Source organism: Toxorhynchites rutilus, chromosome 2 (genome assembly GCF_029784135.1).
Source record: "Toxorhynchites rutilus septentrionalis strain SRP chromosome 2, ASM2978413v1, whole genome shotgun sequence".
Taxonomy (NCBI): Eukaryota; Metazoa; Arthropoda; class Insecta; order Diptera; family Culicidae; genus Toxorhynchites; species Toxorhynchites rutilus.
Genome location: NC_073745.1, coordinates 26,722,617 through 26,740,943, shown reverse-complemented (window position 1 = coordinate 26,740,943; position 18,327 = coordinate 26,722,617). Strand labels below are relative to the sequence as shown.

Sequence of the window (18,327 nt, the reverse complement as noted above, 5' to 3'; positions counted from 1 at the left end):
ATTAATTGAGTCAGTTTTTCATAGTTTTCTCGGTTAAAGATAGAGTGCGCTATATTTTTTAGTATTTTTTCTGGAAAGTTGGATTTTTACATAACATATCTCGATATCAGAGATGCTATTTTCTACGTTCTTGAGATATGATGTTCCTATGTGATGAGACTAGACCTATGCAACTAGAATCCAGCCTTTCCACACATTTGATATTTTTTCAAAGAAGGTCGTTTTTTTATTATGTCGATCATCAAAATCGTTTCGGTAGTTCAAATGTTATGAATTTTTGCAAAAAGTCATTTTTGGATAAAAGGGGAATAACTTGAAAAATCATATCTCAAAAAACGAAAAAAATGCATCTCTGAAATCGAGATATGTTATGTCAAAAATCCTCAAATCTTTTAAGAAAAAATATTTAAAAAAAACATAGTGCCCTCTAGTCTAAAGCCATGTGTCACGGCCCAGACGGATAGCCATAAAACAAAAATACATCTTGTTTTTTTTGAAACATTTTATTGATAAAAAAAATACACGCCACTTAACACTAAAACACTAATCACATTAAAATTGGCAGTACAAGACCTAAAACCGCACCTGAAAACAAAGGACAGTTAATGTTTTATATACAGGGTTTTCCATTTCGGGCTTCCGAAAGTATACAGCCCTGCGCTGACAACCGTTTGACATAGCTGTCAACCAAATCGTCATATCGCTAGTTGAATGTCTGCCATTTTACAATATGGATCGTTTTAGCATCGCACAACGTGTTAATTTTGTTAAATTATACTATAAAAATGATGAAAAACCGGCAAATGTTTTTCGAGCATAACGGACGGATTTTGGTCGTCATGGACGGCCTACAGAGCACACAATCGCTAATGTAGTGCGTAAATTCGAACAAACTGGATCCGTAGCGGATATTGTGAAACCTGTGCATCATCGTAATGTGCGTTCGGCCGAAAATATTGCTGCTGTTGCTGCCAGTGTGGAGGATGACCCGAATGTTTCGATTCCACGGCGTGCTCAGCAATTGGGCTTGTCAAACACATCATTGTGGCGAATTTTGCATTTGGACTTGCACCTACATCCATATAAAGTCCAACTGGTACAAAAATTAGAGCGTGGTGACCATGGAATGCGTCGGGCATACGTCGATTGGGTGAACGAACAACAGCAGCAAAATGCTGAATTTTCGCATCAAATTTTCTTCAGCGATGAGACACATTTCGAGCTCGGTGGCTATGTGAACACCCAAAATTTCCGTATATGGAGCTCAGAAAATCCACACGTGATTGTTGAGAGGCCATTGCATCCGCCAAAAGTCACTGTTTGGTGCGCATTATGGTCTGGTGGAGTCATCGGGCCGTATTTCTTTGAAAATGAGGACGGCGAGACGGTAACTGTGAATGGTGAGCGCTATGGCCGCATGTTAACCGATTTTTTTTTGCCACAAATTGAAGATATGGATACGGATGACATGAGGTTTCAGCAGGACGGCGCCACGTGCCACACAACACGACCGAACATGGCCATACTGCGAACGAAATTTGAGGGACGCATAATTTCGCGTTTTGGTGATGCCAATTGGCCGTCCAGATCATGCGATTTGAACCCGCTAGACTTTTTTCGTGGGGTTATGCGAAAGACCGTGTCTATGCCAACTCTCCGCAAACTCTTAAACATTTGAAAGACAACATTCGTGAAGTTATGACTGAGATACCGCCCCATATGTGCCGAAAAGTCATCGAAAATTACCTGTTCAAGGTGTGCGAGGAACAAGGTGTGCGAGGAACCCCGGAAGCCCTAGGTGGACATTTGAATGATGTTGTATTTCACACCTAATGGCATAAACCAAACTTTAATTTGAAATAAAAGTTTCATCGAAATTCGAATTCTAAGTGTGTTTTATCTCAATTTACTTTCGGAATTTAAAGTTGGAAAACCCTATATTTTTATTACCTATGGTTACATACCTCTTTATTGCTCACAATCTGCAACGATCGTTATTGTATCACTCATAATAATCTCTATAGCACAAAACAACAAACACAACATATAAACAATCATACAAATCGCAAACAATAACAAACGAATTGTCAAAGGATAAGGAACAGACGGAAACGAACCCGCTATACAAAGTGTAATTGTTTATGGCGAATATTCTAGACGCAACCCGTACAACAATTGCGCTATTCAAATGACTGTGGGACCAATCGTATAAATAGAGCAAGAAATGTTCAGAACAGTGTCAGTTTCAAATCTATCTAGGCGGAGACAAAACAACAAAAAACAACTACAAACAATAATTACGAAAACAAAATCCATTGTTTTTGCAAGTTCAATTTTTTTTTAAACAAGAGGCTAGCTCATTGGCTTCAATTTGATATATCGATCATCTAAATCGGTTCAGTGATTCAAAAGTTATGAATTTGAATTTTTAAAAAAAGTCATTTTTGGGAAAAAATTGAAAAAAATTATTTTTCGGACCACCCTAGAATGAAATTCGAAACCACCATCATCACGGTCGCATCGTCAGACGCGAATCCTTTCAGACGATCCTAGTAAGGAATTCCGTCCTGAGCAATTATTGCATTGTAAATGCTTTTATGATCAGAAGCACCAAGCGGTACTGGGGCGTAAAAATCATCATGTACCTTAATGTTGCTTTGTTCAAATGTAAGAAAATTCACACACGGAAAAATCTGTACCAATCTGTACTTTTTGACGAAAATCTGTACCCTGTACCGTACAGAATCTGTACCAAAAATAACGAAAAAATCTGTACCTTTCCAGATAAATCTGTACGTGTGGCAATACTGGTTATACCTAAAATATAATCGCAAGGTTGACGTAGGACTACCGTTGGCTTAGTAGTCATTTGAGTGTATTGATTAAATTGTTGGTTAAACCAGTGATTGAATGAAACAATTTCCGAATTCAAACGCGAACAAATTCCAATTTAGGACAATTCATGCATTGTGATAGATGACCTTCTTCGTTGTAAGTCGTATGGCAATTGATAACAACACAATTTTATTTTATTGATTTTCATGACAACGCAGGATTAATATTTTATTGAGTGGTTTTAATATCTGTTTCGATGATGTTGTCTGGTATCAGTGTCGAAAAAACAACAATGCTTTCACCAATACAAAAAAAACCATTGCGGAAAATTGAAAAATGAAAATTTAACTTTCAGAGCACTAGCTCGAGTTTTCCGACGTTTTCCATTATACATTGCGATGGCAGATGAAAATTTATTATCTGTTGAGTAATCGACTAGAGTTTGGTTGATATTACTTGGTGGGAAAAATGTGAAAACGATCATTTTCTACACACTGTTTCGCAAAATTATTGAATTTCGGGCGAGGGGTGAAGGAGAGAAATGAAAGAAGTGAGCGCCATTGTGGCAGCCTTTTGCTGCTTCCTTTCACCTTCATCTTAATGTGATGAATGAACCTGGTGACTTTCTACCCCTAGGGGTCGATATCGACCACTTCGAGAAACCTTGGTTTAGATAAATACCACAACTAGCAATAAAACTACCAATGTGTTCAAAGTCAATTCTTCGAAAAAAAATGTTCCAATCAAACTAAATGCTGCCAAGTCACGTAACAACGAGATAAACGAAAAACTACAGACAAAAAAAAAAGAACCAAGGAACCAACCCGTCAGCATAGCAGTTGCACCGGAGGACCTCACAGTCTGGGTTTGTTTAGATTGAGCTCAACATTTTCAGAGCTCGAGAGTTTGTGTATGTACCAGGGTGTGATACGACGATTAGTGATTGCTTGTGGCATTGACTGACGGCTCTGGGACGGCTCTGGGATGCTGGCCCCCGGGCTGACAGACAGGCTTGCGGTCACACCGGCCTGCACATGTGTAACTCTGGAGAAAACATAATTCAAACAAAAGCCAAACCCAGAGCATATGGGGGAATATGGGAAATGTCTCAAATTCTTCGCGTCCAACAAGGTGGGCAAGGATGCGGGGCGACGGATCGGCGGCGGTGCACCACATATAATCGAAGGGAGAGCTGTTTCTTTGATGTTTTGTTTTTTTTTTGGAACCACGTAAGACGATGATGGAATACGATATTCATCCACGCAAGGAGACGAAAATGACATAAATGCATTCTGACAGTTATTAGCAGGGTTAGCTTTTAATATACCATTTTTGTCTGTCTCGTGGTCGAAGATACACACAATGGAGCAGGTTTTCCCCCTAGCAGCGGTTGGAGTAGTAGAAAATGCCGTACCAGCCGTTGTGATATGAAAGGTTCTGACGGGACGCGAGAGGGTGTGGGTGGAATATTCGTCTGCAAGAAGGTTAGTTGTTTATTATATTTTCCCGACGATAGTTTCTCGTTGCACTTCCACAAGCTCCCAATGCAACTGCGGAAGGATAAATCGTACATAATTATGTTTATGAACTGGCTGCAGTCTTTGAACCTGACACTATGTGCCGCCCAGCTCACTCTACCGAACGTGTTTTCATTGTGTCTGCAGCGTTGGAAAATTATAGCTGAATATTCTCTTTGATAATGCGCAGATTGGATTTTTGTGGAAGCCACCCGTGTGGGAGCCACACAGGTGTTGCATTAGCAAAATGGACTAAAATCGAAACTTGGACGTTTTTCTACAGACCTTTTTAAAAGAGAGTCGTTATGTGGATGTTGCAATCAAAAATTCAATGATTATTGTGGAAGTAAAAACATTCAAAAGTTGCCGATATTCAGACACAGTACAAAACCAAATCCATCAAAGAGTCAAAAATATCACAAACAGTCTAGCAGATATTACGCGATCTGGTATTTAATTCTTGGAACTTTAAAATGGTGTAAAAAGATATTCATCGGTGCATCAATTTATGTTAATTTTTGCTATTGTTAAAATTGATAATTTGAATATAAATTTCTAATAATTCAGCCATTCCTTGCCAAACCGATATAGTGGGTCTCAGATTTTCGTGAAAAGTGGTAGATTTGTTCCTTATCGCGAAATATTAGAACCATTTTTTCATTTTTTTCGTTACGGTGACAATTCCCATTTTAGGGTGGTTCGAAAAATATTTTTGACGTAGGATTACGTCTTTCGGGATCATATTGGGGTACAAATTGAAAATCGAAAATCGCACATCGTGAAAATTGTCCAATTTCAAACGCTTATTGCTCAGTCATTTCATGATGGATTGATGTATTTTTTGCGTCATTCGGTTTCGGTACTTATTAATTTTTTTATATTGAAGAGAATAATATATGTCATGAAACTAACCATCGAACAATTGAAAAATCACAACCCTAATCCTAACGGAAATAACGGAAAAGTGGTTTTGATTGGTCGGAATTGACGACATATGCGGCGGTTCCCTAACAGAGACATCGAAACCAAGCTGCCTGGGGGAAATAGACATTGCAAATACATGAAAGTAGGGGGAGCTATTGCTGTCACCAAAATGTATTCCTTAACAGGGACATCAAAACCAAGCTGCCTGAGGGAAATCGACATTGCAAGTATATGCAAGTCGGGGGCATTTTATATTGCAAGTAAGGTGAGTGATACGATTAATTTTAGCAAAAAAAATTTGAATTTGGAACTTTAATGTTGGTTACTTCCTGAAATTGCATATCAATCACTGATCGTGTATTGTGAAAAATTGAGCACAAGTATAAGTTTAAAATTGTATGTGGTAACAGCTGTTAAAAATAACATGATATATGAAACGATTTATTTCAATTTTCATAAATAAAAATCAAGGTGTGTTCCCGCTTGAGAACGGGTCGTTCGGTTTAAACTGTCTGTTTTGTTGTGTTCATTTTCACCCAAGGAAAATTCATACGGCGAGAAAAATTGGAAAAGTGAAGTAATATTCGAAAAAGTGATTTCCCATATGCTCTACATATGGTATTAGGTGTTGTTAGTCCAATTAAAATTCGCATTGGGTTGAATAAACACTAAGAAAGTAAAAATTATAAAAGAAAATACCTTTTCCATTTCAATATTTCTTCTCTATTTTAAAGTAACACGTTTTTACTGGTGAGAAAAATTGATAATTGTGTTTGGTATTGATAATTATCTTATCTTTAATTGGTGATTTTTTTTCTTTATTTCATCCATACATAACACAGGAGACATCTCGTCTAGGGCAGTCTTCCGACAAACACTTACACATGTCCACCCGATGTGAAAATTACATGTCTTTGTTTGAATTCAAACATGATTTTCGCTAGTGTTGAATGTCTATCCCAAACGCGAACAATGATACACAAACATAAACATTGTAAACAAACACGATGTTCATAATTCACGAACATCATGTACAAACATATCACCCGATGTCGCAGTATTCATTGCTTTCGTTTCGTTTCTTTTCACGCACGGAAAGAAATTATTCATCCTAAAATATTTCTTCGTAGAATACTTTTTCACAGAAACGAACTTGAAATTTAGTTCGCATTACAAAAATTACATGAACTAAGAGGCTATGAGTTCATGCACATTTTGCAAGTCTGATTATATAATCCTTGGTTTCGTGCAAAGAAAACATTCTCTGAATAGAAAGAGAATTTTTTTGCGTGCATGTTGCCAATTGAAGTCTGGGGAAGCGACTGCACCATTGCATGATAAATGCTTCCCTTCCCTTTTCATATCAACGCACCAACACACCGTGTGTTGAGTGGTGGTGGTGTGCTGTCTAATTCGCTTCTTTTACTCTACACACTGCTGTTGCTTGGGATGAAAATGCGAGAGAAACTGAACATCATGTTTGAACATCATGGGAAACAAACATGACACATTCTTAAACAACGGGTACAAAAAATAATGTTTGTCTGCAAACATAAAACTGCGTGAGTAGGGAGAACACTGTTCGTCTCGTACCCAGTGTTCAATGTGAAACACGGAAGACTGGTCTAGGGTCACAGAGGGCGGTTTTCATCATATCTCATTCCACTTCGGCAACTTATATCTGATACTCATCATCCAACGGCTGTTTACCATCCTTCTGTCATAATCACTCGATAACGCTGGCGAAGTGAACAAACAATACCGAACAACCAAACAAAACGCCCACCAAACCATTATCAAAGAGTTTAACAATATAATTCTTCAAACATATTCAAATTCAACAGATAGCCTAACGGAATCCTACGTCAACTATGCGGTCGTGTGTGGGATGCAACCCTCCTGTGACTTTTTTTTTATCCCTTTTGTATATTTTAGGCTCATTAGCATTTTAGTTGTAACAGAGCCGAATATTAATCGTGTACATGTCACATGTTTATCATATCTATAATAAGTACATTACACAGCGCCATTTTTCGGCGTTAGAGTATTCCCTTCTATACCATTGCAAATGGTACACATTTACACAGTAGCCATTTAGGCGTAAGAGTTTTTCCTTCTGTTCTTCAATTATCCAGTTAGACCGGACAGCGGAGACAGTTGATTGATCATTGTTGAGTTATTTATAGAACAGCAGCCCGATGTGTCTTGCAGAGGAGATCAGTTGTATGTATGAATCGATCTTATTTCGCCCGTGGATCGATCTTCATCGCTGATGATTGTTGCGTGGGCGTAGTTATTCTGTAACTCACTGTAACTCACGATCAGGGTTGCCAACTAAAATTTTAAAAAACCAGGAAGAATGAAAATAAAAATCGGGATAAATCAGGATAGCTCATATTGGGTTGTCCGAAAAGTTCATGTCGATTTTTGGGAAAATAAAAACATCATTTTCAATCAAATCATTATAATTTAATTTTATATCCATAGTTCTGTTGCACAATCTTTCGCACAGCTTAAATATTCTATCCTCCAAGAACATGTTTGCTCCCTGGTCGAAAACTGCTGCGAGCCATACATGTGAGAAACAGGTTGCTTGGTAATAGCTCATAATACAGAATCCATTCCAAATCCCACCAGAAACTGAGTATATTTTCGTTCGCGCGAAGACCGGATATGTAAAAGAATTAATCCTCGCATAAGCGAAATGCTAGTGTTTCGCCTGACTCTTTGATCGTTTATATTCTTTCTGAAAAATCTACAATCAAATCAATTGCAGAGAAATCAATATTTAAATTTTCACTGAATTTATCATCAATGCTTTGGAATTGATCTTTACTGAACAAATGAGGAAAGCATATCAGCAGTGAGACTTGTTGAATTTTTTCCTAATTTTTATGATATTTAGTACGGTTATAGATATATTCTACTTTGAATCAGACGAACACATTACATATTAAATCTTTTTATATTGACTTTGGATTCAAAAATTTTCTCTTGAGTAATTTTACACTGTGAAGCGTATTCCTACAATCATAACTCTGGGGATACATCTACATACACATTATCTTTAATAAAACAATTTTCGTCAGACAATCTGGTTTCATAAAATGTACTACCAATGTTTTAGAAGCCACAAAACAATTGAGGGTAGAGATAAAATAGTTAAGTATAAAGTTTAACTTAATGTAAGATATATACAAGTGCGAACCGGAGAACTATCATGACAGAACACTTTGGCATGGAAACCAGTATATTTATTACAAAATTATGTAAAGAGTACAAAAATCAGGAAAAAATCAGGATCATTTCAGTAAAATCTGGATAAATTGAGTGTTCGTCAGGTTATCAGGGAGTGTGCTAAAAAGTCTGGGAAATCCTGAAAAATCAGTAAGGTTGGCATCTCTGCTCACGATCGATCGCTTACTAAGCAAACGCGCAACCAATGTGGCTACGGAGACCTCCTAAAAAAATACATATTGAAAAATTTAAATTTGTGCCTACATACATATATTTTAGGCTGTAAATCGAAAACGTGCCTTAATTGAAGAGCGTCGTTATACAGCAATTCCAAATTAAATCGTCCTAAAAAGGCAGATTTTAAAAACTTGTATTTTTGATTCCAATGAAAATGTGTATTCCGTTTGGGTTGGAGGAAATATGAGTTTTTCACAGCAATTGGGAATTTTTTGACTCACGCGTAACTTTTGAAAAGGGCGTATCGATTTTAGTAAGAGAAATCTTTGATAATTTATATCTCAAAAACTATGAGCCGTACCGGAATAGTGTCATAGAATGAGTTATAGAGTATTGGTTGAATATGAAAAAAATTTACACTGAGAAAAAAAAACTCTTTTTTTATTTACAAAATAAAAAAAATTCAATTTGCAATATCTAAAATACATATTTTTTAATTTTTTTAAAATTTTTTCATACAAAATAGAAGTCATGAAGAAAATTTGAAAAATGGGCCCAAGATGGTAAAACAATTTTTGACGAACTTTGTGGAACATCGAATTTTTAGGAATTTTCGAAACTTCGAATTTTTGTATGTTAACAATCATTTTAGCAACAAATTATGAATCCCGATGTGATTTAAAATAAAAAAGGTTATTATCAATCTCCTTCTGAATGTAGCCATTCTCGAAGTATTTAAAAAAATATTTCTAATTTATTGTCTTTTTTATAGTAAATAATCCCTTTTAATATGTTTGTCGTGTTATACCATCATGTTCATGAAATTTTATGAATTTGCTTATAATTTCCAACAACTTTTCCGAATACATCATCATGGTCCATTTTTTGACTCAAGCGTAACTTTTGAAAAGGGCGTATCGATTTGAGTAAGAGAAATGTTTGATAATTTATATCTCAAAAAATATGAGTCGTACCGAAATAGTGTGTTAGAAAGAGTTATAAAGTATTGTTGGCTTAATTGGAAAAAAAATATACACTTAGAAGAAAAATTAGTACTTTTTTTTTATTTACAAAATAACATATTAAATTGCGATATAAAAAAAATATGTATTTTTTTATATTTTTTTCTATTTTTTCATATAAAATAGAAGTCATGTAGAAAATTTAAAAAAATGGGCCCAAGATGGTAAAACTATTTTTGACGAAATTTGTGGAACATCGAATTTTTAGGAATTTTCGAAACTTCGAATTTTTGTATTTTAGCAATCATTTTTAGCCACAAATTATGAATTCTGATGTGATTTAAAACAAAAAATGTTATTATCAATCTACTTCTAAGTGCAATCATTCTCGTGATATTTAAATAAAAATTTCTAATTTATAATCTTTTTTAAAGTGAATAATCTCTCTCTACATTTAGAAGGAGATTGATAATAACCTTTTTGTTTTAAATCACATCAGGATTCATAATTTGTAGCTAAACATGATTTTTAACATACAAAACTTCGAAGTTTCGAAAATTCCTAAAAATTCGATGCTCCACAAAGTTTGTCAAAAATAGTTTTACCATCTTGGGCCCATTTTTTAAATTTTCTACATGAATTAAAAAATATGTATTTTGGATATTGCAAATTGAATTTTTATTTCGTAAATAAAAAAAGAGTACTAATTTTTTTTCTCAGTGTACAGTTTTTTCATATTCAACCATCAATACTCTATAACTCTTTCTAAGACACTATTTCGGTACGACTCATAGTTTTTGAGATATAAATTATCAAAGATTTCTCTTACTTAAATCGATACGCCCTTTTCAAAAGTAACGCTTGAGTCAAAAAATTCCCAATTGCAGTGGAAAACTCATATTTCCTCTAACCCAAAAGGAATACGCACTTTCATTCGAATCAATAATATTCGTTATTATTGATTGTAGTTGTTTTTTGTTGTTTTCATGACTTTGGACTAGAGGGCACTTTTTTTATATTTTTCCTTGAAAGCTGAGGATTTTTTACATAACATCTTGATATCGGAGAAGCTATTTGTTTCGTTTTTGGGATATGATTTTTCAAAGGTAACCGGTGGTCCAAAAAATATTTTTTTCCCTTTTATCCAAACATGACTTATTGCAAAAATTCATAACATTTGAACTATTGAATCTATGATCGACATATTATATTGAAGCCAATAAACTAATAATAACATATAAACTAATAAATAAACTTTTGAATAATATCACACTTGCGTCAAGATTGAATTCTAGTCGCATAGATCTAGTCTAGTAACACAGGAATATTGCATGAAGACTTAAAACATGTTAAATTTGCAAAATAATAACTCAAAAACGAAAAAATAGCATCTCTGATATCGAGATATATTATGTAAAAAGCTTTCCAGAAAAAAATATAAAAAATATATAGCGCCTTCTATCTTTAACCGAGAAAACTATGAAAATCTAATTCAATCAATAATAACAGAGACAAAAATCCTAATTTTTCGCAAAAGTTGTAAATTGTTTGTAAAACTAAATCATAAGCATCGAATTGATATGTCAATCATCTGAATCTGTCCTGTAGTTCAAAAGTTATGAAAATTTGTTTTTTCGAACCATCGGTTAACTTTGAAAAATCATATCTCAAAAACGTAAAAAATAGCATCTCTGATATCAGATCACCACTTTTTATTTTGATTTGTTGTGCAACGTAAAAACTTCACGACATTCACTAAGACGCGACGCGAGACAAGACAAATACTTATTGTTTTTACTATTCGGTATCAATAATAGTATCAGATCACCCTAACAAAAAAAAAAATAAAAATAAAATGAAAATAAACAGGTCTAATGTTTTGCGATAAAGAACAAAATTATGACGAAAATCTGAGAACCACTATATCGGTTTGGCATGGAATGGCTGATAGACTACATTGAGCTTCGGGTTCCATTCCTGTAAAGCGAAATAATTAGTGAATTTTCGTGTGAAACAAACACGCTTTTCACAAAAATTATAAATAAAACGCGGAAAAATAAATATTTTCTTATAAACCCATATTAGAACCTATAGAACATATTTTCTTCAAGTGGACAAATATCAAATAAAAATTGTCTCTGGTAATGATTTTATATTACGCATAAAGTTATGGTGGAAACACAAGGAGATTTATAGAAAACTAGCTGACCCGGCAAACTTCGTCTCACCCAAAATTTATTTTTTTGTTATTAATACATCCAAACATTCATATTTTCTTATTAAAGAATCCTGGGTCCAATCGCAGAACTGTTCATTGATTCATCTTCTAATTGACCCTTTACAATTTACTTTTTATATAAATTTCCTAGGACTTCTACCAAAACTCGTCATTATAATATCAGATTATTTTCAGACATAATTCTCGTTCAAGATTTTTCAATCACTTGCAAATAACATGTTTCTCCGTTACATCGAATAAATGTTTGATACAGAAAATATGATAGAATTAAGATAGCCCTAAATCGCATAATTCCTTCATCGAGTTTTACTCTTGTCAACACATTCGGCGATCTATTTTTATTTATATAGATAGAAGAAGATATAGGAGTGCGTTTTATCACATTAAAATCCATTTCCACTTTTGAACAAAAATCAATTTCGTTGGCGCAAACATCAAATGGACTAACAACGCTTGTCACTATGTAACATATGGGAATTAAATTTTCCGAATTTTCCCATTTCCCTTCCCGTTTTCCGAAAAAAAATTTCAATTGTCATGTTTGGTTGAAATATGTGCATTATTTTTATGGGACCCCCTCTCCTTTCCAGAGGAAGAAGCGGTGTCATACCATCATAGAAACATTTCTCGTACCCAAAAACCCTCACATCCCAAATGTGGCTCCATTTGCTTGAATAGTTCTCGAGTTATGCAGAAGTTTGTGTTTTATTTGTATGGCAGCTAGTATTTCAACAACATAGAGAAATAATGTTCCTTGAAATTCTAACAATTTAAAATTGCTTTCAGATGTCGTTGTTTGTGTGGTAAATGTTGATCAAATTAGATTCGATCACTAAAATTTTGCAGTGCTAGTAGATTTGAGTCAGGAAAAATTAATGTAGAACATATTTGATATAAAAACAACATTTTATCATCCGGACAAAAACAAACACTTATTGTGTTGAGCACAATCGTATTGTAGCCCCAGTCAGCTTATGTTCGCCACGCGGCTGCATATTTTCACTACAAATCGAAATTCATCCTCACGTCCGGGGGAAAAGAAATATTTGCACAAATCGTTGCGAGTCTAGAAAGAGCTGCATAATGCATTCTTTCTTTTTTTTTTGGTTGCTATTGCAATTTACATTACCTCCTGTTTTCTGGATGCTGTGCTATGCTTTGCTTGTGGTACCACCACCACGCGTTCATCCAGCATCTCCAGCGCAGACGTTCGAAACGTTGTGGTCTCCCGCAAAACAAAAGCTAAATGGCATCTTTCATTTTGCTAATAAATAATAAGTCTTCGTTCCTCACGTGAGTGCATTCGCGCTCGTGATTTATATGTATGTAAAACGGGCAACATTCGAACAATGTGCGGTGAGATTTGGTGGAACGATGGCGGTCATACGATTCTACCTGCTCACACTACCTGGGACTGATGATCTCGATGATTTCAGGGAAAAAAGGGGAGGTTGAATTACGCTAATTTTTAGAAAAGTTCCCATTATTAGCATATGTGCATATGCTTGTTTTGTGGGTTGAACAAAATGATGGAGTGCTCGCTGAAAGAATTCTATTCATCGGATGTCGTTCGGAATATGAGTGTATGTGTGTGTGTGCGGGGGCTTCATCACAATGGTAACGGAGTACCGATTCTGTAACTAGCCCTCTAGCCACAAAACCACAATGCGTTCTGGAACAAACTGTGTTAAAATGCATTTCAAGATTACAATCCTATGCTCGTTCCGGGTTTCCTTCTCGAAAAAGTCAACGTCCTTTCTCTCTTCCACTGACATGCCGATTATAATCGCTCCACATACATTGCATAATAAGTACTCTTAAGCTCGTTCGCTTTTCTGCGCTGAAAAGATTATGAAAGTTCACATATACATATTTTATGCGCTACGGTCCAGGCAATGAAATGCATTCAAATTGAAAATCAGAAAAACTAAGCGCACAGATGAGAAGGGAACAGCATCGGAACAGCAGAAATCTCGAAAGCGCTGAACTCTGCTGCCGCTGCTCCTCGAATGTGCATATGTGGCTATGCTTCTCTTCATAAAGGAAAGACCACTGCCGCATACATATGTGTGTAGGAATGCATATGAGCTACGGTATGTGCACCGTAAAATTTTCGCTTATGGTGAAGAGCGCACAGAGAAAAAAATCTCTGAATAACAGCATCGTTCCCCAACAGCAACCGAAGCCGAACTGACGGATCGACGCCGACGAGAAGATATGCTGACGTGGAAAGCAATTCCGGTATGATTCGCATTAAGGGAAAACAATAGGAAGTGTGTGCGCTTCCTGCCAGTCGGGTTTCCACGCGTCCACACATGTGGAATAATCCTTGCGGCACGGAAAATGATTTGCGACTTTTCTCGATGCTTGCGATGCGAAAGGTCGAAAATAAGGAAGAGATAACGTTGCACAGAAACACAGAACATGTATCGAAAGACAGCGTTCGATGAGAATAATTGGAATTAATTATGGCTGCATGAGCTCTCCTTCTAGATTTTTATGACTTCGAAAATGAGGAATTTCAAGTGGTCACAAAATCGACAGTTGTACAAAATTCTGGTTAAATATATGACGTTGTTATTCCAAAGTTGAATTTGAAATTTATTCGAATAAACATCAAATTCAACAATCAAAGTTAAACTTGATAACTTGCTTCCTTTGATACGTAGTTACGCACAAACGGGTGCGTGGCCGATCGGCCGAGAAAAGAGCTATATATACTTGTCAAATTTAATGGTGGATGTGGAAACTTTTGATATTCGAACACTTTGATTTCAAATGAGGATGGATTTTTTTGCGTCCATCAGTGTAATACCGACTATATGATAATGAAAATTTGAGAGGTTCAAAATGAGAGAGATGAAAATAACATCATCGATTTCTCTACATCATAACTTAGGTCATAACATAGCTGCAAATACATTCCCAGCTGTATTTGACAATGTGGAAGAAAGGTCTTCTATCGGACTAAAGAGAAAGAAAAAGTTTATGAAGAGAAATCGAACAAGTCACTTATATCCCTTCCTTCTGTGCCTCTCAATTGTTATTTTGGATAGCTTCCATAATATGTACCAAGTTTCAGTAAAATCAAAGAGGATCACGTAAAAATTAGCTGTTTTCGGCTGATTTGGCATGGAATTACTCTATTGTGAAAATAAATTTGGGAGGAAATCGGAAAAATAACTAAATTTAAAAATTTAAAAAACTTTCTTTTTTAAATACATTTTTGGCTGTTTATAACCGAAATTTTAATAATGTTTCCAGCATGAATAAATTCCGGAAAACAGGTTTTTCATTAAAGTCAACTTTCAGTGCATTTTCCAAATAGAGAAAGAGAGAGTGATAGTGAAAGACAGAGATAGAGAAAGAGGGAGATGTAAGAAGCGAGAGATAGAGAAAGAGAGATAGATGGAAGAAGAAAGAGATAGAGAGAAATAGCGAAGGAGTGAAAGAGAGTAAGGGAGAGAGAGAAAAAAGAGAGAAAGAGAGAAAGAGAGAAAGAGAGAAGAGAGAAGAGAGCAGAGAAAAAGAGAGAAGAGAGAGAAAAGAGAGAAGAGAGAGAAAAGAGAGAAGAGAGAAAAGAGAGAAGAGAGAAAAGAGAGAAGAGAAAAAGAGAGAGAGAGAAAAGAGAAGAGAAAAAGAGAGTGAGAAAAGAGAGAAGAGAAAAAGAGAGAGAGAAAAGAGAGAGAGAAAAGAGAGAAGAGAAAAAGAGAGAGAGAAAAGAGAGAAGAGAAAAAGAGAGAGAGAAAAGAGAGAAGAGAAAAAGAGAGAGAGAAAAGATAGAGAGAAAAGAGAGAAGAGAAAAATAGAGAGAGAAAAGAGAGAAGAGAAAAAGAGAGAGAGAAAAGAGAGAAGAGAAAAAGAGAAGAGAAGAGAAAAAGAGAGAGAGAGAAAAGAGAAAAAGAGAGAGAGAAAAGAGAAAAAGAGAGAGAGAAAAAGAGCGAAGAGAAAAAGAGCGAAGAGAAAAAGAGCGAAGAGAAAAAGAGCGAAGAGAAAAAGAGCGAAGAGAAAAAGAGAGAGAAGAGAGAGAGAAGAGAGAGAAGAGATAGAAGAGATAGAAGAGAGAGAAGAGAGAAAAGAGAGAAGAGAGAGAAGAGAGAGAAGAAAGAAGAGAGAGAAGAGAGAGAAGAGAAAGAAGAGAGATAAAAGAGCGAAGAGAGAAGAGAGAGAAGAGAGAAAAAAGAATGAACAGATAGAGAGAGAAAAAAGAAAGAGAAAAAAAGAAAGAAGATAGAGAGAGGAAAAAAAAAGAATAGAAAAAAAGAAAGAAGAGAGAGACAGAGGAAAAAGAAACAAGAGAGAAAAAAGAAAGAACAGAGAGAGAGAGGGGAAAGAGAGAGAAAGAGAGAGAGGGGAAAGAGAGAGAGAAAGAGAGAGAGGGGAAAGAGAGAGAGAGAGAGAGAGGGGGAAGAGAAAGAGAGAGCGGAAAGAGAGAGAGAGAGAGAGGGGGAAGAGAAAGAGAGAGCGGAAAGAGAGAGAGAGAGAGGGGGAAGAGAAAGAGAGAGCGGAAAGAGAGAGAGAGAGAGAGAGAGAGAGAAAGAGAGGGAGAGAGAAAGAGAGAGAGAGAGGGGAAATAGAGAGAGAGAGAGAGGGGAAATAGAGAGAGAGAGAGAGGGGAAATAGAGAGAGAGAGGGGAAATAGAGAGAGAGAGAGAGGGGAAATAGAGAGAGAGAGAGAGGGGAAATAGAGAGAGAGAGAGAGAGAGGAAATAGAGAGAGAGAGAGGGGAAATAGAGAGAGAGAGAGAGGGGAAATAGAGAGAGAGAGAGGGGAAATAGAGAGAGAGAGAGAGAGAGAGAGAGAGAGGGGAAATAGAGAGAGAGAGAGAGAGAGAGAGAGAGAGAGAGGGGAAATAGAGAGAGAGAGAGAGAGAGAGAGAGAGGGGAAATAGAGAGAGAGAGAGAGAGGGGAAATAGAGAGAGAGAGAGAGAGGGGAAATAGAGAGAGAGAGAGAGAGGGGAAATAGAGAGAGAGAGAGGGGAAATAGAGAGAGAGAGAGGGGAAATAGAGAGAGAGAGAGAGGGGAAATAGAGAGAGAGAGAGGGGAAATAGAGAGAGAGAGAGGGGAAATAGAGAGAGAGAGAGGGGAAATAGAGAGAGAGAGAGGGGAAATAGAGAGAGAGAGAGGGGAAATAGAGAGAGAGAGAGAGAGAGAGAGAGAGAGAGAGAGAGAGAGAGAGAGAGAGAGAGAGAGAGAGAGAGATGGGAAAGAGAGAGAGAGATGGGAAAGAGAGAGAGAGAGGGCTTGCAAAGAGTATGCTCCATCGGTAGGTGTGAAAAGTAGTTTTACCCTTTCTCTACGGCAGTGTGCTCCGTTGGAGTGCTACCGCTGAACGGAGCCTTGCGCCGAAAAGTATGCACGTCGCGCTGGTGTGATCGATGTGCAGTGTCACCCTCGTGTCGTCACACAGATCGTCGCGCGGATGTCGCCTGTAGACGACGCTCGTAGCGAAAGGGTTAAACAACTCAGATGCAATAATTTTATTTTTGGATGATAAAAACATGGAAAGTTTCAAAAAAAAAAATTGAGACACACAAGTGAACAGTACAGACTACACTTGACTCTTTACGGTCGTCTGCCTGCTCTATGCCACTACTTTTCCTAAACAAATTTTAACGTTTCGTGAACTTGTCCACGAATTAATACGAAACTTCCATGAATTAAAGATAACGGTACTTGGTTTAAACAAAAGGTTAAAATGAAAATGAAAAGGCAAATGCGCTGTGTCGAAAATTCTGTTTTCGATTGCCCATATTTAATAGAGTCAAACAAAAAAAATTTAACAAATTGATTATTTCGTGAATTAGTTGTGCAAACATAGTTCAGTAGCCTAAAATATTTTCGTGAGATGAATAATTTTTTCTTATCAGGCAATTTTAATTACAACCCTTCCCCCGTTTTGGCATGGTTAGAGCAAGAAAATCCGAGTGGGCCAGATAAATGGAGACATAATGTCCTTCCCCGCATTGGGTCAACAACAGATAAGCCTACAAGTTTCCAAGAATTATAAGAGAATAAAAAATGACCCATGTTTTCCTCCGCGGTAATAAGCGTCGCGAGGACCAAAGCAAAAGCAACGTAAACACTCATTACCGGTATTGTGTCGCACGAACACAGCCTGACGGTTCAGCAACGTTTCCAACCGTGTGCGAATGTAAATGTTTGTCACACATTAACCCGACCCAGCGCCGCTAACGAGTTCATTATGCAGGAAGGGATTAATTAAACGTAATATTTCCATTAAACCGCCTGGAGCGACAAGCTACACACACTGTAAAGGATACACATTCCCGGCTGCGTCTGACAACCAACGCGTGTGAACGAAGCCACCATTTCGGCGAAAGCCCAAATTCGACGCTAGCGTGTGACTTTGCAGTGTGTTCTCCCATCTAATCTGAATAGGGTAATAATTTTGTTGGTGTCCCCGTTTGGGTC

At 36.5% G+C, this 18,327-nt stretch overlaps 1 protein-coding gene across 1 annotated transcript in view; it reads left to right on the top strand.

The window, feature by feature from the left end:
* The window catches only part of LOC129765615 (tyrosine-protein kinase-like otk), a 191,195-nt gene that overhangs the window by 39,199 nt on the left and 133,669 nt on the right, over window positions 1-18,327 (top strand). The window lies entirely within an intron of this gene.